General features: G+C 41.5%; 1 long non-coding RNA gene across 1 annotated transcript in view; it reads right to left on the minus strand.

Annotated features, from left to right (window-relative positions):
* The window catches only part of Gm10714 (predicted gene 10714), a 58,881-nt gene that overhangs the window by 22,447 nt on the left and 14,674 nt on the right, over positions 1–21,760 (minus strand). Inside the window, exon 2 of the long non-coding RNA NR_040530.1 lies at positions 17,531–17,627. This is a non-coding gene — a long non-coding RNA (predicted gene 10714). The remainder of the gene's footprint in view (positions 1–17,530; positions 17,628–21,760) is intronic.

Here is a 21,760-nt window from a genome sequence, read left to right on the forward strand (position 1 = left end):
ATATAGAATAGTCTGCCCAACAGATAGGGAGTACTTTTTTTTTTCTCAACACCACATGGAACCTTTTCCAAAATTGATCATATTATAGGACACAAATTAAGTCTCACCAAATACAAAATGAATTACAAAATTGAGATAATTACTTGTGTTTTATCAGGTCATAATAAAATAAAACTAGAAATTAACAATGAAAAACGAAAGAAACGATAAAAATACCTAGAGACTAGAGAACACATACTTGAATAGCAATTCATCCAACAAATCAGGGAGGAAATTTCCAATTACTAGAGACACCTGATAATGAAATGCAATCCTATCGGAACCTTGGGGATAAAGCCAAGGCAATCCTAGGAGGAAACTTACAGTGGTAAGTGTGCATAGTAAAAACCGAAAACCGTATAGATATCCAGTGAACAACTTTATGATGTACCTCAAGGGTCTAGAGAAGAAATGCCCAACCCCAAACACAGCAGATAGCTAAAAATCATAGGTTATTAATATTAAATAAAAGATGGGTAAAGAAACTAATAAAACAGTGGGGTTTTCTGAATAGTTTATAAGATTGACAAACCCTTCAACAATGCTACCTGATAAAAAGAAAGAGGGATAAAACACAAATTAACAAAATTAAAGATCAAAAGCTGTTCTGACAACAGACTCCAATGCAACATGCAACATTATTAGAAATTATTATAAAAACTTGAACTCTAAAAAGTTGGATAACTCAGAAGAAATAAAAGAATTTCTAAACTTATGTAATTTACCAAAATTAAGTCCAGAAGATAGACATAAGTCAGAGAGGCTCAATACAAACAATGTGATCAAAGCTGTAATCAAAAGTGTGTCTCATAAAAGCCCAGGACAGACTTATTCACTGCCGTTTGTTTGTTTGTTTGTTTGTTTGTTTGTTTGAGACAGGGTTTCTCTGTGTATCTCAGGCTTGGAACTTGCTCAGGAGACTTGGCTGGCCTTGAACTCATAGAGATCTGCCTGCCTCTGCCTCCCAAGTGCTGAGTTAAAGCTGTGTGCCCCAACTTCCTGGCCTCACTGCTGAATTCTGTCAGACTTTCAAGGAAGATCCCATACCAACTCTTCTTAACTTGTTTCACAACACGGAATACAAAGGAACACTTCTAAACTCATCTCCGGCAGAGAGTTATTCTCACATCAAAACCAAGTAAAGACACAGCAACAAAGGAAACTACCAACCAACTTCTCTGATGAACAAAGATGCAAAAAATTTTCAACTAAATAGTTGAATTCACAAACACGTGAAGAGTGTCAGACATTACGACCAAGGCTTCATCCAGGAGGGCAAGATTGGTTTAATATACATGAATCAATAAATACAGTACACAATCTAAACAAACTTACAGACAGAAGCTATGTGATCATTTCAACTGATACGGAGAAAGCATTTGATGAAGTTTAGCACGCCTTTTTGGTAAAAGTTTAAACTTCAGGAATAGATGAAACATGTCTCAAAGTAATAAAGGCTGTATAGAACAAACCTATAGTCAACATTATATTAAGTACAGACGAACTGAGATTATGTCCTCTAAAATCAGGAACAAGGCAAAGGTGTGTTCTCTCCTTATGTGGTAGCATGTTCAAATTCTTATAGTGATTACCCAAGAGCAAAGCAGAAAGAGAAGAAATATGGGGAAGGTAAAAAAAAAAAATCAAACTATTCTATTTGCAGATGCCATGGCTCTTTCTTTAAAAGACCCTATAGAATCTACTAGAAAATTCTTGGACCTAATAAACATTTATGTGAAGATACAATTTTCTGGAAATATCTTTGCCTTCAAAGAGACTGGACCTTATCTATGAAGTTAATAATATGCCTTGAGATAAGCTATATAAGACTGCATATAATCTGCTGTCCTACTGTGTGTTCCGCCTGTTTAAGTTCAATCTACCTTTTGTTACAGCAATAGAAACGAAGACATCAGCAAAACTGTAAATTGCCTCAGTTGGGATTTGGAATATAATAGATTACTGATGCAATAAAAGGAACTCATTTGAAGAGTGAAGGTTAGCAGAGCGTGGAGCAGGGTGACACATGGCAGAGTGTTGATGGCCATCACAGAGAATCTGGGTTTCGGACTAGCTTTACAATACACAATGAAGATATTATGAATGTCAGTAACATACTAAGAATGGTACAATATCTGAAAAGGGCAATGGGGTTCAGATTGGGCCTGCAGTATAAGGCACTTGAACTAAATAGGAAAGCAAACCTTTTCATTACAGAGTAAATGAGTTTCATTCAGTGAGAAAAGTTGTTAGTGGAAATAATGTCATACATATAACCTTTATCACAATGAGGTCAGTGAAATCTATGAACATATACATCACTCTAAATAGAGGGTCTCATTATAAATTTTATCAAAATAGGAGCAACTAAAGATTATTTGGTTTAATATTACACATGGAAACACATATATACAAACACATACACATAACAAACACGTACAAATTAGTGTATGTGAACCTCAGTTGTTGAAGGTTAGTGTCATTTTCCTCCCAGACTGTTATCTGTTGCTTTATTTTTAAATTGTTATTTGGTAGTTTATTTTTAATAGTGTAATTTTTTTTCTTTATAGTTCCTGTCTCCAATCAACCCTTTGTACCTCTTACTGTACTCTTAAAGGGCATATGGCCTCTTATTTCGTTAATTTTACCAAATGCTTACATGTATTTTATATGCATACACATTTTGAAATGCAGACTGTGGCATCCATGTAAACGTTTGTGTATTTATGTTCTGATGGATCGTTACTACTTGGTACCACACTGCTAACCATTGTTCCCTTCTCTGACAATGTCAACCTCCTCCATTCCCAGATTTACAGTTTCCTAAAGATGGTTGTGTGGGCTGGAAGCTTTGCAAGCCTTCTTCTATCCTAGCTGGGGTGCTCAGGGCAGTGATGCTTCCTCAGATCATATTTCGGGGGTCATATTAGTAATCCTTTGTAGTCTACGCTTTGCCATCTTCTATTTCTACATTCTCTATTTTCGACCTACAGTCATACTTTCCTGGCTGTAAAGTAAGTTTTTTTTGTAAGATACAATACTGTGTGTAATACCATGGTGGTAATGAAACTTACTGTGCCTTGAGTTTCCTATGCAATCCTTTGTATAATCTAAGCTGAATGCATAGCTTTAATCTTAAATTATGTACTGTTTTATGTATGTATTATGCCCCAATCTAGAATAATGTATATAGGGTGTATGTGTGTGTGTGTGTGTGTGTGTGCAAGCTTACATGAAACAAATATCCCATAAATGTTGAAAGCGATGTGTGGGTACAGGTTGATAACATCTTTGTGATATTTTGAGTGACAGCCTGTGTCTGTTGGTATCAGATAAGTAACATCTTCCCTGATAGGGATTTTCACGAAGTATTCCTTGATCTGTCTTGTACCACATCCCATGTGTTGTTCAGGAAAGCCTGTTGTTAGAAGAAACACAACAGGACAGGCAACATGATAAATCAAACACATGCAATAGACGGGCTGTAGAAATGCCAATAACCACACACTATGGAAAGATGCAATACCCAAGGAAATAAGTGGAGAATTCGGATTTGGGCTCATTCTTGGTCAAACTACTTAAAAAAAAAGTCTCGCTTTTTTTGTTGTTGCTATTTTTTGACAGTTCTTAATGCAATATTAACAAATTTTGGTGCCTGCTCTGAGGTTTCTTTAATGTGTTTATCAACACACACACACACACACACACACACACACACACACACACACAAATATCAGCAATACACACTCAGAGAAATAAATTGGAACTGTATCCCAATCAAAATAACTCCAAAACTTTAAATATTTAGCATATATGTAACCACAGAATAAAGATACCTTTACAATGGCAGCCACAAGGCATTGAATAAGAAATCACAGATGTTATATGTGATGGAAAGACAGTCCATGCTCCTGGATTGGCAGACTTGATATTGTGAAGATGGATATACAACCAGAACTCATCTACAGGTTTAATGAAATGCCTTTGAAATTTTTAATGTAGTATTTCACAGATTTAGAATAAAATCAGAAATTCATACAGAGCCATGAAAGACCACAGATATCCCAAGTAACCCTGAGAAGTAAGAATGCTGCTGGAGACATCTCAATATTTGTCTTCAAATTATACTACAGAGCTATAGAGACACAGACAGCCTGAGGACTATAGAGACCGAGACAGCCTGGGGACTACAGAGACAGAGACAGCTTGAGAGCTGTAGAGACAGAGACAGTGGTACTGGCATAAAACCAGACACAGAGACCAAATGAAACAGAACAGAGGACCCAACAATAAAATCAACAAAATAACAAATTCATGCACACTTTAAATTTTCTTTTTCTTTCCTTTGACAAAGAAGGCAAAAACAAAGAAACAAAACAGTCCATTTAACAAATGGTTCTGGGAAAATTGGTATCTACAGGTAGAAGAGGGAAATTCCATTCAGTTATTTCACTTTGGACAAAAATCAATTCAAAACAGACCAACAGCTTAACTTAGACCTGGAACCCTGGGACTCCTTCAAGAAAACAGAGAATCCTCTTCAAGACCTTGGGGTAGATAAGAACTTTCTTAGCAGGGCAGCAACAGCACAGGAAGCAGCCCCAACAGCAGCAGATTGGATTGCAGGAGCATTCGAAGAGTCTGCACCCCACAAACAACAAACAAACAAACAAACAAACAAACAAAAATATCATTGTACTGGCTAGTTTTGTGTCAGCTTGACACAGCTGGAGTTATCACAGAGAAAGGAGCTTCAGTTGGGGATATGCCTCCATGAGATCCAATTGTAAGGCATTTTCTCAATTAGTGATCAAGGGGGAAAGGCCCCTTGTGTGTGGGACCATATCTGGGCTGGTAGTCTTGAGTTCTATAAGAGAACAGGCTGAACAAGCCAGGGGAAGCTAGCCAGTAAAGAACATTCCTCCATGGCCTCTACATCAGCTCCTGCTTTCTGACCTGCTTGAGTTCCAGTCCTGACTTCCTTATGTGATGATCCGCAGTATGGAAGTGTAAGCTGAATAAACCCTTTCCTTCCCAACTTGCTTCTTGGTCATGATGTTTGTGCAGGAATAGAAACCCTGACTAAGACAATCATCAGAGCCCATGGCCCACGGAATGTAAGAAAATATGTACCAGTTATACATCAGTCACGGGGATACTTCAGAAATTAGGTAACAAAGAAATAAAACCAACCATTGACAAATGGGCCAATAGACTGAATAAACAGCTTACAAATCAAACAGACAAACAAACAAAAAACGCCCAAAAGCTATCTTTAAGAGTGTCCGGTATCCCTTGCCATCAGGGAGATGCAAATTGAAACTTCTTTGAGAATTCACCTTCAGAATACAAGGTGCTGTGGGAGAGGCAAACTCTCTTATTCACTGCTGGCGGGGGTGCAAATTAATACAGTCATTATAAAAAATCAGTTTGGAGATTTCTCAAAAAATTAAAAGTAGAACCACTGCATGATCCTGTATTTATTTCACCCCTAAGCATGTCATTATGGAACTGCACACTCTCCCATGTAAATAGTTGCTCATTCATTCTCACTGCTGCTGTATGCATTCACGAGAAGGAATGCAGCAGTGTACCGGGAGCTCAATGTCAACTTGAGACGAGCTAGAGTGTTTCTGAAAGAAGGAACCTCAATTTAAAAAATCCTGTGGCCAAGACTGTGGTACATTTTCCTGATTGTTAATTGATGTGGGAGAGGCCAGTTTGCTATGAGCAGTGCCACTTCTAGACTGGTGGTCCTGGGTGTTACAGGAAAGCAGGCTGAGCAAGCCATGAGGGAGCAAGTTAGTAAGCAGCGCCCCTCCAAAGTTCCGGCCTCTATGGCCCTGCCTGGAGTTCCTGACCTGACTTCCTTGGCGAATGGACTGCAAACTCTAAAGTGAAAGAAACCTTCTCCTTCTCAAGTTGCCTTTCATTGTGGTGTTTATTACGCCAATAGGAACCTAAGGCAGCAAGCAAATAAAACCAACCTAGTGGTCCACTAACAGATGAACGGATAATGGAAGGCTGGTATGGATATTAAATGGAATACTACTCAGCTCTAAAGAAAAATGAGATCACAAAACTTGTAGGAAAAAAAAAATGGGTTTAGAATGTATGATATTAAGAGAACTCACACAGTCTCAAAAAGAAAAAACTCTGCAGTTCTCCTTCATGTGTACATCCTAGCCATACACACACACACACACACACACACACACACACACACACACACTCACACACACACACACACAAATGTGCATGTCAGGTGATGAAGAAAGACACCAGAATCACAGAAGACAATAAGACTGTTTTTCTGGTTTTAAGTCTTTCACCTTTTTTTGTATTTGTGTGTGTGTGTGTGTGTGTGTGTGTGTGTGTGTGTGTGTGTGTGTGTGTGGTAGATAAAGCTATGTTTGGTAGTGAAAGTGTAAGATTCAGTGTGAGGCTCTTGGCTTCAGAACAGCCTCTCTAACTGTGTAGTTCTCAGAGGTGGATGGATCCTTTTTTAACTGTGTAGTAGTTTGCTAAGAAGAACAAGCTTTGGGTCTGGCTAATCTTGCTTCATGCTATTTTATATTTGCGTGTTTTCATTATAAAAAGTTAAAAATAAAAAATAAATAAACCAGAGGGGACTGGACAGATAGTCCACAAGTTAAGAGCAGTGCTGATCTGGCAGAGAACTTAAGTATTGTTTCCTGTACCCACAGCTGGAAGCTCACTCCCACCTGGAACTCCATCTCCAGAGAATCTGTTGGCCTCTTCTGGTCTCGTTACATACCCAGACTCGGGAATATAGAGACTACTGTGTCCTCTGTGTGAAGCTACTCACACATACAAATAAATTAAAAAAAATTTTTTTTAAATCTTTTCATGCAAAAGAAAACAGAGAGAAATCTGAGAGATTGTAAAGTAAATCCTTAACAATATACTTTAAAAGCTCTTGCATAAGAGGCAGGAAAAAAACAAAGCCCAAATCACTAGAAAGAAAGAAATCGGTAGAATCAGGGCAGACACATAGAAATGTAAAAGAAAATATAGAGTTGCAGTGAAAGAAAAGGTTAGGTTTTTTGAAAAGATAAACAAGATTAATACATTCTTAGCCAAACTAACTAAAGGGAAGAAAGAAAATATCCAAACTAATAAAATAGGAAACAAAAGGGGTGCATTACAACAGATACTGATGGAATTCAAAACATCATTAGGTCTTGTCTCGAAAATATATATTCCAGTAAATTGAAAATGCTAAAAGAAATGGATTGATTTTTAGATACATATATTACCACAATTAAACTAACAGGAGATAAACAATTTAAATGTATTGGTAACAGGCAGTGAGATGGAAACAGTGATTAAAAAAATAAATTAAAACATGCAGATGCAGACAGACTCGCCGGAGGTTTATCAGACCCTCAAAGGAGAGTTGATGCCAATAGTTCTCAAGCTTTCCCATGGGACAGAAGAAGGGAGACTACTGTACTGTCTGTGCGAAGCCAGACTAGCCTGGTATCAAAAGCAAACTAAGACATAACAGAAAAAAAAATCCAGACCAGGTTCCCTAATGAACACAGTAGATGAAAAAATTCTCTACAAAATACTTGTCAACTGAATTCAAGAGGCCACCAAAAAGATCACTTCCCACAATCAATTTGGCTTTGGTACAGAGATGCAAGGATAGGTCAATATATGTAAATCAATACATTTCATTAGCTACATAAATGGACTCAAGGGCAGGAACCACATGGTCATCTCCATAGACGCAGAAAGGGTTTTTGACATAATCAAATAGCCCTTCACATTAAAAGTCTGAAGGAACTTGGAATAGAAGGATCATATCTCAACATAATAAAGGCTGTATTTGGCAAACTTACGGCCACCATTATATTAATGGGGAAGTCTCAGAGTAGCTCCACTAAAATCAGGAGCAAGACAAGGGTGTCCGCTTTCTCTCCTCTTATGCAAGTGAGTACTAGAAGGCTCAGCTAGCCTAATATGACCAGAGAGGGAAATACAAATGAAAGGACACAAGTCGGAAAGGAGGAAATGTTTATATTTACAGTTGATATGATTCTGGACATAAGGGTTCCATCCTCACCTATGATAACCACCTTCAGTAAGAGGGCAGTGTACAAAATCAACACACAAAATCTATACAGCAGTGATAAAGAAATCAGGGAAGCAATCCATTTAGAATAGCCATAAACCAAACCAAACCAAACAACAAATGAAAACCCTTGGGTGAAACCTAACTAAGGATCTGAAGGATCTAGAGAAAATTGTTAAAACACTGAAGAAGAGGAGGAACCCACTAGAAGATGGGAGGACCCATGCTTGTGGATTGAGAGGATACATAATTGTGAAACAGCACACAGGAGACCCCCATTGGCTAAAGCAATCCTGTGCAAATGAGTTCTAGGGAGGGATCAACATGCCTGACTTCATGCTACACTACAGCATCAAGGTATTGACCAACACAAAAAGAGTCATAGGTCGGTGGGACCGAGAGGGACGAGTTATAAGGCCACATAACTAAAGACATCTGAATCTAAACAAAGATACTGAGAATACACATCATGGAAAGGCACCATGTACGACGAAAGGCTCTGGAAACCTGCTGTTAAGTGTTTGGTGGGATTTTCAGATAAAATCAATCTAGTCAGAACTTTGGTTTTAGTTTTTAAAAGGTCTATCATAAATGAAAAGTTCTGTTCAGGAAGACAGAGCAATTCTATCTATGTTCTTCCAGCACACGGCAGGGAGAACAGGATCTAACTCATTTTACAAGGCCAGTATTAAATTACTCTGTTACCAAAGTTAAAGACATTAAAAAGAAAAGACAAGGGGGAACCTGGGCCAACAGGATGATATAGCAGCTAAAGGTGCATGCTGCACAAACCTGTTAACCTGAGTTCAAATCCCAGAACCCACATAAAGGCAGAAGAGAGAGAACCAACTCCACAGAGTGGTCCTCTGGCCTTCACCCACCACTGCTGTGCACACACACACACACACACACACACACACACACACACACACAATTATGCACACATGCATAAACTACTAGTAATTAAAAAGAAGAAGAAAATGAAAGATCACTTTATGCCTCATGAACTGATATGCAAGATTCATCAACAAAAAAACACAGGGAAGCATTCTCCTCCTGCCAGTGCAGTTTATCCTGGGAAAGTGAAGCAGGCCAACTTTAGAGAACAAATCAATGCCATTTGTCAAGTCAGGCTACTAAGTAAGAAGAGGCCAAGGGAAAGAACATTGTAGACTCAATTTCTAGTAGGATGGAAATATCTCAGTAAACTGTGAAAAGAAGGTGCCTCGCTCATCACGGAGCCTTGTGCCTGTGGAAAGGCAGCTATGAAAGTCACAGCTCAGATCACACTCAGTGGCAAAGCCTCAGTCTCTTTCCTTCTAACACAGGAGACAGGGCCACAGTACACCATGCCTGTGCAACATGAAGACACAGTGAGCTCTGTCTGGGGACAGATGGTGGTGGCCATAACACAATGTCACAGAACTTTGCACATCAGCAGGGTAGGATGCTAAGCTTCTTACGTGGGCTTTTCCCCAATTTTAGAAAACTGAAAACATCACCAAGTCCAAATAGACACCCCACAGCTGGAAAGTGGACTACGGAAGCCTCAGAGCGGGAGATGTGGTAGAGTTTGTCTGGCTCTTCCGATGTCCTGGTTGACTCTCACCTCAACAACAGCTCCTCAAATGAAATATTCATTGAATGTTCATAGCGGAAATGACAAAAGGAAGGGTCAGTGGACTTAAAGACAGATGCGACATAAAGGAGACAGAGAAAATTGAAGGCCCCAGGAAGTGCAATAGAGCATGAAAAAGAAATAGAAAAGAATTGGCCAGAAGGAGATAACCTGTGCTTATCGGGGGCTGACATGATTGCCTGCAAAAACAAAAACCAAAATCCACTAAAAATCCATTGGTGTCTACAAAGAAAGGGCCCCAGAATGCTAAATTATTTTAGTGAGGGCACAGAATTAAATGGCGACACTGTAAAACTGGCTGCGTTCCTATATATTAGAAATGAACACTTGAAAGACAGATTTTAAGTCAGTGCCACACGGAGCTCACGGCAGGAACCCAGAGTGAAAGGCATTCAACTGTCTGCCAATGGAAGAACGATTAAAAAGTCTTTTTAGATTTATTTTTAATTATATGCCTCCCCCTGACTTTGAGAGCATGGTGTGTGTGTGTTAGTTGTATGTTAATATAGATGCCCACAGAGGCCAGATGAAGGTGTGTGACCCCTGACCCCCTTGGAGCCAGAGTTATAGGTGTCTAAAGTGGGTGCTGGGAACTGAATTTAGACAGTGAATAGTCTTAACCATTGAGACACCTCTCCAGCCTCCAATTTAGTTTTTTTAATTTAAAAATAAAATGTAGTGCATGTTGGCTTGAGTAGAGTCAGCTTTGCAAAGGAAGTACAGGGATCAGAGGCTGGCTCCAGGACCAAGTACTTGCTGGGTGTGAGGGAGGACCTGAACTTGGATCCACATCACTCACAGTGGCAGTGCACGCCTCTGACTGGGAAACTGAGGCCAATCCTAGGGCTCCGTGCGCAGCCAGCCTAGCCAAATAGATGAAGTCTGAGTTCAGAGAGAGACCCTGACTCAAAATATTAATGTGAAGAATGATTGGGAAAGATACCTCGTCTGATCTCCACACATGAACCCACATACACACACACATAAACATGTTCATGTACACAGGCTCACACACGCATACACACACACAAGCATGGACATGCATATGCACACACACACTCACACACACACAAGCATACCTACACACTCAAACATATGCGTGTGCACACACACAAGCACCCTCACACAATAACATTTGACACATACACACAACTTACTTTTTTAAAATTATAAACCTTATTATAAAAGAAACATTGACTATATACAGCTCTGTCAACATCTGTACAGCCAGAGCAGCCATTTGGAAATGAGCCTGTGGTGTTTCACATAGGATTTCATACCTTCATTATCAAATATATTTTTATGCACTTTTCACCACTAAAACAAGACAAAAAAAATATCCTAACAGAGGTAGAACTAGAAAAACAATTCTCTTTATATCTTCTTTCATAATGTATACTTTAAGATAAATACTTGTATCGATTATTCAAGAATTAGATACAATGTATTTTGATTATATCCATCTCTAACTCCTCTCAGATTCCTCCTCTCACTCAGGGCTTAACTTCATGTCCTCCTTTTAGGTTTTTGTTTTGTTTTGTTTTGGTTTTGGTTTTTTGAGACAGGGTTTCTCTGTATAGTCCTGGCTGTCCTGGAACTCACTCTGTAGACCAGGCTGGCCTAGAACTCAGAAATCCACCTGCCTCTGCCTCCCGAGTGCTGGGATTAAAGGCGTGCACCACCACCACCTGGCCATGTCCTCCTTTTAAACAAACGTAAGAATCCATTGATTGCAGTTTGTGCTGTCCATTTAATTTTTCTCCTTTTTAAAAGAAGGGGACTGTGGCTCCTGTTGAAGAAAGCTCGGGAACGGTGTGCCAGGTGAGGTAAACAAACACAGGAGTGTTGGCACCGCTCTGGTCCCGCTTAGTCACGAAGTCAGGTTTACAGAGGCAGAAGAATGGGGCTCCCAGGAGATGGAGAACTAAGCTTTTCAAACACTTAAAACTGGGCACAGATTCAGGTTTGCAAGATGAAAAAGAATCTGTGGGCAGATGGTAGGAGGTGGCACAGCCCTGTGAATGTACTCGGTGCTGTGCAGCTGTACCCAGCAACAGGTTTGGGCGGCCGCTTTCGCATGTGTGTTTGGACACAATTTTAGAGAATTTAAAAACTCAAGTCTAAACAGCTGTTCCGGAGCTGAGAAGCACAACACACAGAATGAAAGACCATCAAATGTCCTTCCATGGTGCCAACGGCAAAACAGAAAGCCAGTGGACGTAAATATAGGCAGTGGGACAGAAAGCGAACCAGCTTCCATGCTCAGACAGGTGACTAATCAGCTGAGCACACAGAGAGTTAATTCTGTGAGCACACGTGAACGGGGGGGGGGGGCGGGGGGGGGGTGGGTGGGGGTGGAGTTTGAAGATAAATAGCCCAAAGTCCCTCAAATATGGTGAAAAATATCACCAAGATCCCCCAAATGATCACCATGACCAGAGATGAGATAAATATAAAGAAAAAATGCAAGCAGAAAATGTCAGTCACAGAACTGAGAAGCCAAACTAAAGGCAAAGCTGACGGTGCCCAGAAGAAAGGACACGTTGTTCTTGGGGAACACACCACCCTTTCTCCACTGAAGGCAAGGGTGATGGACACAAGGTAAAACTGTCACATTGCAGTTAAACAATGGTGGGGGAGGGGTGGGCAGGGGAGACAAGCCAGGGGTATGAGGGACTGAGTTTAGATTCCCAGAGCCTGTGCAAAATGCCAGGGAGGTTCTGCCCTCTTGTGAGTCTAGTGTTGGGGAGGCAGGGACAGGAGGACCCCTGAACTCCCTAACCCGCCAGGGTAGCAGGATGGGTGAGCTCCTGGATCAATGAGGCATGGATTGAGGAAGACGTCCAACATCAGTTTTCAACCTCCAAAAGCATGTGCATGGACACACACACACACACACACACACAGAGAGAAAGAGAGAGGGAGACAGACAGACAGACAACCAGAGAGGCAGACAGACAGAGAGACAGAGAAAGAGAGACAGAGAGGCAGAGAGAAAGAGAGATAGTGGGATGGGGAGAGGAAAGGGGAGAGGGAGGGAGGGGAGAGAGAGAGAGAGCACAGTGAGGGCTAATGCTGAGATGTGGTTACCTGGAGATACACACTAGGGTTTTTTCCTAAAGGCTGCTCACTTGGATGGAGGTGGGCAGCAATGGCTAAAACCCACAAGTAAAGGCAGTGATCAAGAGCCACTTCAGTGGTGAACATAGACAGCTCATAGTCCTCAGCTGTTAATTTAGTTTCCCTAAAAGACAGCTGATGGCTGAAGCTCAAAGTCTCAGACTGTGCTATAGGTGACCATGTATGCCCAAGAAGTACCCAGCAACAGTACCCAGCAGGTTGCCAGACTCTGTACAAGACCCAGCACAACCTCTGATTGATGTGTTCCTACCACCTTGGCTGCTCTCCAAGCTCCAAATAATCCTTGAACTCTGTACGTTCCATTCCCATTCCCCGAACTTTGGCCTAGGAACTCTCCCTAGCCAGAAGGAAGGAAAGAGGAAACGAAAAACAAAGAAGAGACAGAATCACATGTAAACAGTAACATGTAAACATGTAAACAGTCCAGACACACCAGTTAGGAATATGAGACTGGACCAGCAAGTTGGCTCTAAGGTGTTGAGGTCAGTCCTTGGGACTTATGTGATGGAAGGGGAGAACCAACTCTACAGGGAGTCCTCTGGCCTCCTCTGATGAGCTATGTCATGCCAACTACAACCTCAAAAACATAAAAGATAAATATTGCCGGGCGGTGGTGGCGCACGCCTTTAATCCCAGCACTTGGGAGGCAGAAGCAGGCGGATTTCTGAGTTCGAAGCCAGCCTTGTCTACAGAGTGAGTTCCAGGACATCCAGGGCTACACAGAGAAACCCTGTCTCGAAAAAACAAACAAACAGACAAACAAAAAGATAAATATTTTGAGGGGAAAAAGTAGAGAAATGATACCCAACTCAAAGTTTTTCTAAGAAACCTACTTTGTGTGTGTGTGTGTGTGTGTGTGTGTGTGTGTGTGTGTAAGAGAGAGAAAGACAGAGGAGGAAGGGAGGAAGGGAGGGAGGGAGAGAGAGAGAGAGAGAGAGAGAGAGAGAGAGATTGTTTCATAGCTGTGAACCAAAATGCAAGTAAGGAAAGACTTAGGCTCGAGCAACCCTGACAGCCACAGACAATGTGCACTCTCTATCAGTTACCACAAGGGACCTAGAAGGTCACAGTGATGACAAGAGGAAGTACCTTCAATATGGAAAACTAAAAGGCACTTAAATGGCCTGTGAGTTAAAAAGAAGAAAGAAAAAGAAGAAAAAAGAAATTACAAAAAAATGAATAAAACATTGAACTGAATAAAAACTAAAATGACTTAAGGAGGTATAGCTGACCTTAAAAGACCACTGTCAGGTATTAGATGGTGCCCCTATTAGTCGGGTGTGAAACACTGAAGTCAGCTGATCCTTACAGAACAAGAAACGTAATTAAACCCGGAGCTCAGAAGTGTAGAGGACTCTTCAAGCCATAGCTGAATCTGTGACCATGTGAATTAAAGTGAAAAACCTCTGACCAGACTGGTCATGGAGAAAAACAGACAAGAAATAAATTACCATGATCAGAACCTGAGACTCCTTCATTACAGATTACTAGCTTAAAAGACACAAAGTACAAAAACTCAGTCAAGGTACAACGTGTGATGTGGACATCTCAGTGACTACTATAGATATAGAAACTGAGTTGGACTTTAAACCGTTATCACAGGCTGGAGAGATACACTACTGCTCCTGTAGGTGCCCTGGGTTCTATTCCTAAGCCCTACAGGATCACATTAACTCTTGCTCCAGGGAGACCTGACGCCTCTGGCTTCCTCAGGGACCTGCAGTCCCGTGCACATGCCCCCACACAGACATGCATGCATACATATACGTTTTCAAAAAATAAAAATAAATCGTAAAAAACACACACACACGCACACAAAGATAGTCCATAGTCCAGGTGGCTTATGGTAAATTCTATCATACATTTGAGGGGGGATAATTCTACAAAATTCCAGAAAATAAAGGATAAGGGTAAAACTTGTAAAGTCATCTTATGAAGCCTGTGTTACCTTGAAAACAAAGCCAGGTTAATCTATGCTAAAAACATAAAAATATAAAATGGTATCTCACAGACACACAGATGCAAGGACATTTTAGCCTGATGGGACATAAAAAAAAAACAAAACAAAAACACAAAAAATGTGTGTGTGTGTGTTTGTGTGTGTAGTAAAACTACATACATATACCTACATACATATATATGCTTTAAGTATATGTACATACATATACACATGAGTATTGTTTCTATTAAAAATACTGTCTGATGATTAAGTGAAAAGTTTTGCTGGTAATTCAAGAGAAGTGGCTTAATTGTAGAAAAAAAATCAATCAGCTCAATGAAATTGAAGTTAGAATTTAGACACTAAGGGGGAAGGCCATATTATCTCAGCGTGTCTCAGGAATAGTCTTTGTCAAAATTCAGCATGTATCCACGATACGAAAACAAACAAGAACAAACACAGCTCTTAGCAAGTCAGGACTGAAAGCGAATTGCTGTCACTCAGTAGTAGCAACTGCAAGTCCTGGAGCTGCTACTGTGTGTATTGGTGACCGTTCTGTTGCTGTTACATAAAACACGGTGACTGACGGTAACTTACAGAAGTTCTTCTTCTAAATTTACAGGAGAGTTTATATTAGCTTTCAGTTCCAGAGGCAGAGGAGTGCATCATGGCTGGCAGGCATAGCAGCAAGCAGCAGGCACAGGAGGCCAGAGCAGAAAGCTGAGAGCTTGTCTTCAAATGCAAACTTAAAGTGAGAGAAAGTTAGAACTGACAAAAGGTTAGATTCTCTTAACATCTGCCCCAGTGGTATCCTTCTTCCTGCAAGGCCAATGTGTCATCAAGGGCACATCACATCCCTGAGCTTACGGGAGAACTTTCTCAACTAACTCGCATGACTCATATTGCTTAAGGCAATATGTAAGATGCTTTCTTCTTAACATTAAACTAGGATGACTAAGGCAGACAAGGTGGAGGACACCTTTAACTCTAGCACTTGGGATGTGCAAGTGGGCAGATCTCTGTGAGTTTGGGGCCAGTCTGGTCTACAAAATAAAATCCAGACTAGCCATGGCTACAAAGTGAGACATTATCTGAAAAAATGGAGGAGGAGGAGGAGGAGGAGGAGGAGGAGGAGGAGAGAAATAAGAGAGTGCCTCCCCACTCTTACTCAGCAGATCCTGGAAGTTCTAGTTACTGCAGTGAAGCAAGAAAAAAAAAATTGAAACAAAATGAAACAAAGCATCCAGTTAGCAAGGCCTGTGCAGGACATCCACGCTAGAATTAAGCTGAGGAAGAACTAGAGGCTTGACTGAATGAGACGTAATGGCGGTTCGGTGGTTAAGAACACATACTGCCCTTCAAGAGAGCCTGGGTGTAATTCCCAACACTGCACCCCTGGCATCCCAGCCTCCTTCCAGTCTGAGTGGACATCTGTACTCAAACCCCATATAAAACATACATATACAATATATATCAATATATATTAAATCTAAGAAATAAAAATAAAAACTCCTAACTGGATAGAGATGTATACCATGGCCATGGACAAAGCAAAGGCATTAACATCGTAGACACCAAATGACCCTGATTTAATCCCTGTTTGTTTTATTTAACTTTGCTGATGCTCAGCCTTCAGGGGAGAAGCTCTTGAGTGGGAAACACATAGGCAGCCGCCGAGCTGCGCTTTCAGCTTGTGTGTTCTCTAGGTTTAGTATGATTCCTACTAAAATCCAGAAAGGGCTTTAGGCGTCCAAACAAGTGTGTTCTAAAATTTACATAAATGTGCCAGGTTTGGTGAAACTGAATACAGCAGAGCAAAGGGTCTGCCAGATCCTCGGGGACACACTACAGAGTCAGGGGTTGACGGTGTGGGCTCTGGAGAGGAAAGCCAGAGATTGGTGGGATGAAGTGTGTGGAACTAGACCCACAGGCATGCTAACAACTGATCCTTTTATAAACAAAGCCATAGAGACTGCTCCCTAGGGTATGAGTGCAAGCTTCCCAACAACTAGAGCTGAACCAAGTGGGTGTCCACACGCAAGAAGCCAAGATGTATGGGCAGCAAAATGGCTCTGCAGGTAAAGATGGCACTTTCCATCAAGCCTGAGGACCTGAGTTCGATACCCAGGAGAGAACTGATTCCTGACAGGCATGCCCCCACCCCTGCCAAAAAATATGTTTTTTTTTTTTAAATTATAAGGTAGAAAAACATCTACCTCTATCTCAGTCAAACGCAATTCAACATAGAGACTTAAAACATAAAGCTTAAAGCTTTTGTGAAACCTAGAGAAGTGGGCTGGCTATATGGCTCAGCAGGTAAAAGTGCTTGCTGCTCAGCCTTAGGAACTGAATTCCCTCTCTGGTACCCAAATAGGGTAAAGAAAGAACCAACTCCTACAAGGTGACCCTTGGCCTGTGCACAAGGGCACACACACACTCAAATGTGTGAGCACACACATGAATAAATACAATGTAAAGATAAGGAGAAGAAAGCACATAAGAAAAGATCTTCACAATTTAAGAGTGGACAGATTCTTACATTTTTGGTTGTGAGCCTAGCCTTTAACGGCTGAGCCATCTCTCCAGCCCGAGTGGACAGATTCTTAGACTTGACATGGAAAGCAAAGTGTTGCGAAGATAATTTGGTAAATTAAGACTAGTGAAAACTTACAAGTGGGTGCCAGCTTCTTGCCCAGCAGGTCCAGGAGAAAGGAGAGAGGTCCCAGGACCCCCAGGGTCTCTCCATGGTTGAGCGGGATGGCGGATGTCTATGGCCCAAAAGAAACACACTGAGCTGGGAGTCTTGTCAAAGCAGGAACTCAACTTTATGGCATCAGCCTCTCACTTGTATACGTTCAGAACACAGGGAGGGGGATTTTTGGTGGGGTAAGATGACATAGGAGGCAGGGGAGGGTGACAGAGGGTATGGAGTGACTGACAGGGCCAATGGCAAAGCTCTACATCAGCAATGGCTGGGCAGAGGCCAGGCCAAACAGGTCTTACTGAAGTGACTGAAACAGGTCTCAAAACTTGAGCTAGGCTTAGGTTCTCCCATAAGGCTGCAGAAACTTGAGCCAGGCTTGGGTTTGTCCTCAAGGCCCAAAATGGAGCCCAACAAGTAGTGGGGCTGGAGAGATGACTCACTGGTTAAAAGCACTGGCTGTTCTTCCAGAGGACCCATGTTCAATTCCGAGCAAACCTATTCATCAGTTGCCAACTGCCTGTGACTCTAGCTCCAGGAGACCTGAAGCCCTAACACAGACATATATGCAGGCAACACACGAATGCACATAACATAAAAATAAATAATTTTTGGGAGAGTGAAAGGTCACGGTACAAAACATGGGAAAATATTTGTGAGCTCTGTATTCCCCAAAGGAAAAGTGTCAATTATACATTAAGAATTCTCAGCAGTAAAACAATCCAGTTATGACAGGGACAGGCAGCAAAGACTGGAGAGGCGCTTGAAGCAGGACTTAGCATGCAGGACTTAGCATGCAGGACTTAGCATGCAGGACTTAGCATGCAGGACTTAGCATGCAGGAAGCTGCTGACACCTTTGTCTTTAAGAAAATGCAATTTAAGTGTAACTCACCAAGTGGTGATAGTTCATTCCCTTAGTCCCAGCACTTGGGAGGCAGAGGCAGGCAGATCTCTGAGGCCAGCCTGCTCTATAGAGCAAGTTTCAGCCAGGGAATCACAGCCAGGGAATCACAGGAACACAGAGAAACCCTGTCTTGAAAATCAAAAAGCAAACAAACAAACAAACAAACACGAAAAAAAAGGAAGGAAGGAAGGAAGGAAGGAAGGAAGGAAGGAAGGAAGGAAGGAAGGAAAGAACACACGCACACACAGAGGGATGCACTCATGTACTTGGAGGATCAATAGAAAATTCTTCTGGGTGTGGCTTTTTTATTTACAATAGTAATCTCTAATTCCATGGTTTTCATGAAAATGACATGATTCTGTCTTGTAGAGACTTTTTTTTTTTACTCCAGTATTATGTTTACCACGTGTCGCAGTTTGCTTTTCCGGTGCTGTGATAAAAACCCTGAACAATAGAAACTTGGGAAGGAAAGGGTTTATTTCCACTTACAGGCTAAAACCCATCGTGGAAGGAAGCCTGGGTGGCAGAAGCTGAAGCAGAGACTACAGAGGAACTGTTTACTAGATCGCTCCCCATGGCTTGCTCAGTTACTTTCCTTATAGCGCTCATGCCCACCTGCCTAGGGATGGTATCACCCAGAGTGGGCAAGGCTTTCTCCACAGCAATTAACAATCAAGAAGATGCCTCACAGACACACTTAAAAGGCCACTCTGTTATGGACAATTCCTTAAGTGAGATTCTCTTTTCCCAAGTATGTCTAGGTTTGGGTCAAGCTAATTAAACAAATAGATAAATAAACAGATAAAGGAATAAATTAAAAACTAATCATCATGCTATATATATATATTAACTCATTGTCCATTATCTATTGGTGGGTGCCTAGGCTGATGCTATAAGTTGGCTATTGTGGCTGACTCTTCAATACACTTGGGAGTGCCGACATCTATAATATATACTAGCCTTGATTTCTTTGTATCTAGAAGGGATATGCCTAAGCCATCAGACAATATGTGATTTGTTTGTCTGAGGCCCCTGGTGGCTGGACTAGTTTACATTCCCAGCATCAGTTGTAGGCTCCCCATGTCCTACATCCTCATCAGTGCCCGAGACTTTTTTTTCACAGGGTGGCATCATTTTGTCCCAGAAGTCAGTGGTGGCTAAGGATGCTGTACATTTCTTCTTGTCTTCACTGGCAGTTTATATGTCTTCTTTTGAGACCTCTTCTGCTCAATTACATGTTTATTGGTAGTGCTGTATATTCTTCAGCTGGTTTTATTTCCTTTAAGTTTTCAAAAACTGTATTCTCCATGTCCACTTGCTGCACAGTCGCTCTTCAGCTTGAAAGAATTACAAGGCTGTGGTTGTTCCTTGAAGGTCTTTCCCCATTTCCTCTACTGGTTTCACATTTTCAAATCTTTTAAAATACTGATTTATCGTGTTTTTTTTTAATCATGAGTGTTTACCTGTACATATGTATGTATGCCACATGTGTGTGGTTGCCCTGGAGGTTGGAAGAGGACACTGCATCTCCTCTGACTGAAGTTACAGGCAGTTGTGAGCCACCTGATGTGGGTCCTGGCGAACTGAGCCTTAGTTCTCTGCCAAAGCAGTAAGTGCTTGCAACCACTGAACCATCTCTCTTAATCCATCTTGAATTGATTTTGGGTGAGAGAGCAGTGAGTATAGTCTCATTCTACATACAGATATCGGGTCTTCCTGTACCATTTATAAAGAGGCTGTGTTTTCTTCAGGTATTTATGAAGCCTTTCTCCCAAGATTCTGATGACTATAGCTTCACGGTCTGATTCTGTGTTGTCTCTCCTATCCCACAGTTCTGTGGGGCTTCTTAGGAGACAGAGTGTGTACATTATGGCTCCGTAGTATGTTTGGAAATTAGGTATTGAGTAATTTATCCAGTGTTACTCTTTCTGCTCGGAATTGTTCGAGGCATTCAGGATCTTTCATGCTTCCATATGGATTTCAAGATTTACTTTCTAATTCTGTGAAAAATGTGTCTTTGGAAGTTGGATGGGAGAGAGCATGAAACGCAGGCATTTTCACAACAGCAACCCTGGCTGTCTGTGATCACAGGAGTTCTTCCTGTTTTCTGGCGTCTTTTCTCAGTCTCCTCTTGTTTTCAGTGTTCTGTACATTTCATTACTGAGTCTTTTCATACGCGTGGGTGACTGGACTCAGAGGTTTGGTTTGTTGTTGTTTTAGGCCATGGCGAGTGGGATTGTTTTCTTCACTTCTCTCTCAGCATGATCATTTGCGGTACAAAAGAAAGCTGCAGATTTCGTCACCTTGATCTTTTATCCTGGAACTTTGCTTCAAGAGCTCCTCAGATCTGAGTGTTTTCTGTACGCTCATTTCAGTGGGAGTCCATCTTCTGCAGAGACGGGGTGGGATCTGCATCCTTCCTATATGTAAAGCCTTTGCTTCTTCCTCTTGCTTTGTTTGTGCCGTGTCAGTGAAGGCTGAGTGGGAAAGCTTGCTTCACTCCTCATTTTAGAGTAAACACTTGAAATCCCTTCCCGGAGTACAATGTTGTCTATAGGTTTGCTGTGCTCAGCCTCAATGCACTTAAGACCTGTTCCTCCTTCTCCGCCTTCTCCCTCTCCTTCACCTCTTCCTCCTCCTCCTCCTCCTCCTTCTCCTGTTCCTCCTCCACCTTCTTCTCCTTTTTTCTCCTTGGAGACAGGGTTTCTTCGTGTAACCCTGGCTGCCCTGGAGCTCTGCAGACCAGGCTGGGTTCAAACTCAGAGACCCGCCTGCCTCTCTGCTTCCCAAGTGCTGGAATTCAAGATGTGCACTGCCATGCCCTGTCAGGCCTCAGCTTTTTTTTTTTTTTCTTTTTCTTTTTTTTTTTTTTTTTGAGACAGGGTTTCTCTGTGTAGCCCTGGCTGTCCTGGAACTCACTCTGTAGACCAGGCTGGCCTCGAACTCAGAAATCCGCCTGCCTCAGCCTCCCAAGTGCTGGGATTAAAGGCATGCGCCACCACGCCCAGCTTTCTTTTTTTAAAAAAAAAACAAACAAACATGGGTTTTATCATGAAGGAACAGCATCTCTGCTCTTGATTCCATTCGTGCGCTGTGTTGTGCCCTTTGATTTGTGTGTGTCAAGTCATCTTTGAATTCCTAGAACAACAGCAACCTGATCCTGAAGCTTGCTCCTTTTGAATGAAACATTTCATTCAATTTGCCAACATTTATTGAAGATTTTTGTATTCTTATTCATAAAGTAAACTGATAGTTTTCTCTTTGGTGTTCAGTTTGGTATTAGTGTAAAACTGG

This window comes from Mus musculus, chromosome 2 (assembly GCF_000001635.26).
Source record: "Mus musculus strain C57BL/6J chromosome 2, GRCm38.p6 C57BL/6J".
Lineage (NCBI taxonomy): Eukaryota > Metazoa > Chordata > Mammalia > Rodentia > Muridae > Mus > Mus musculus.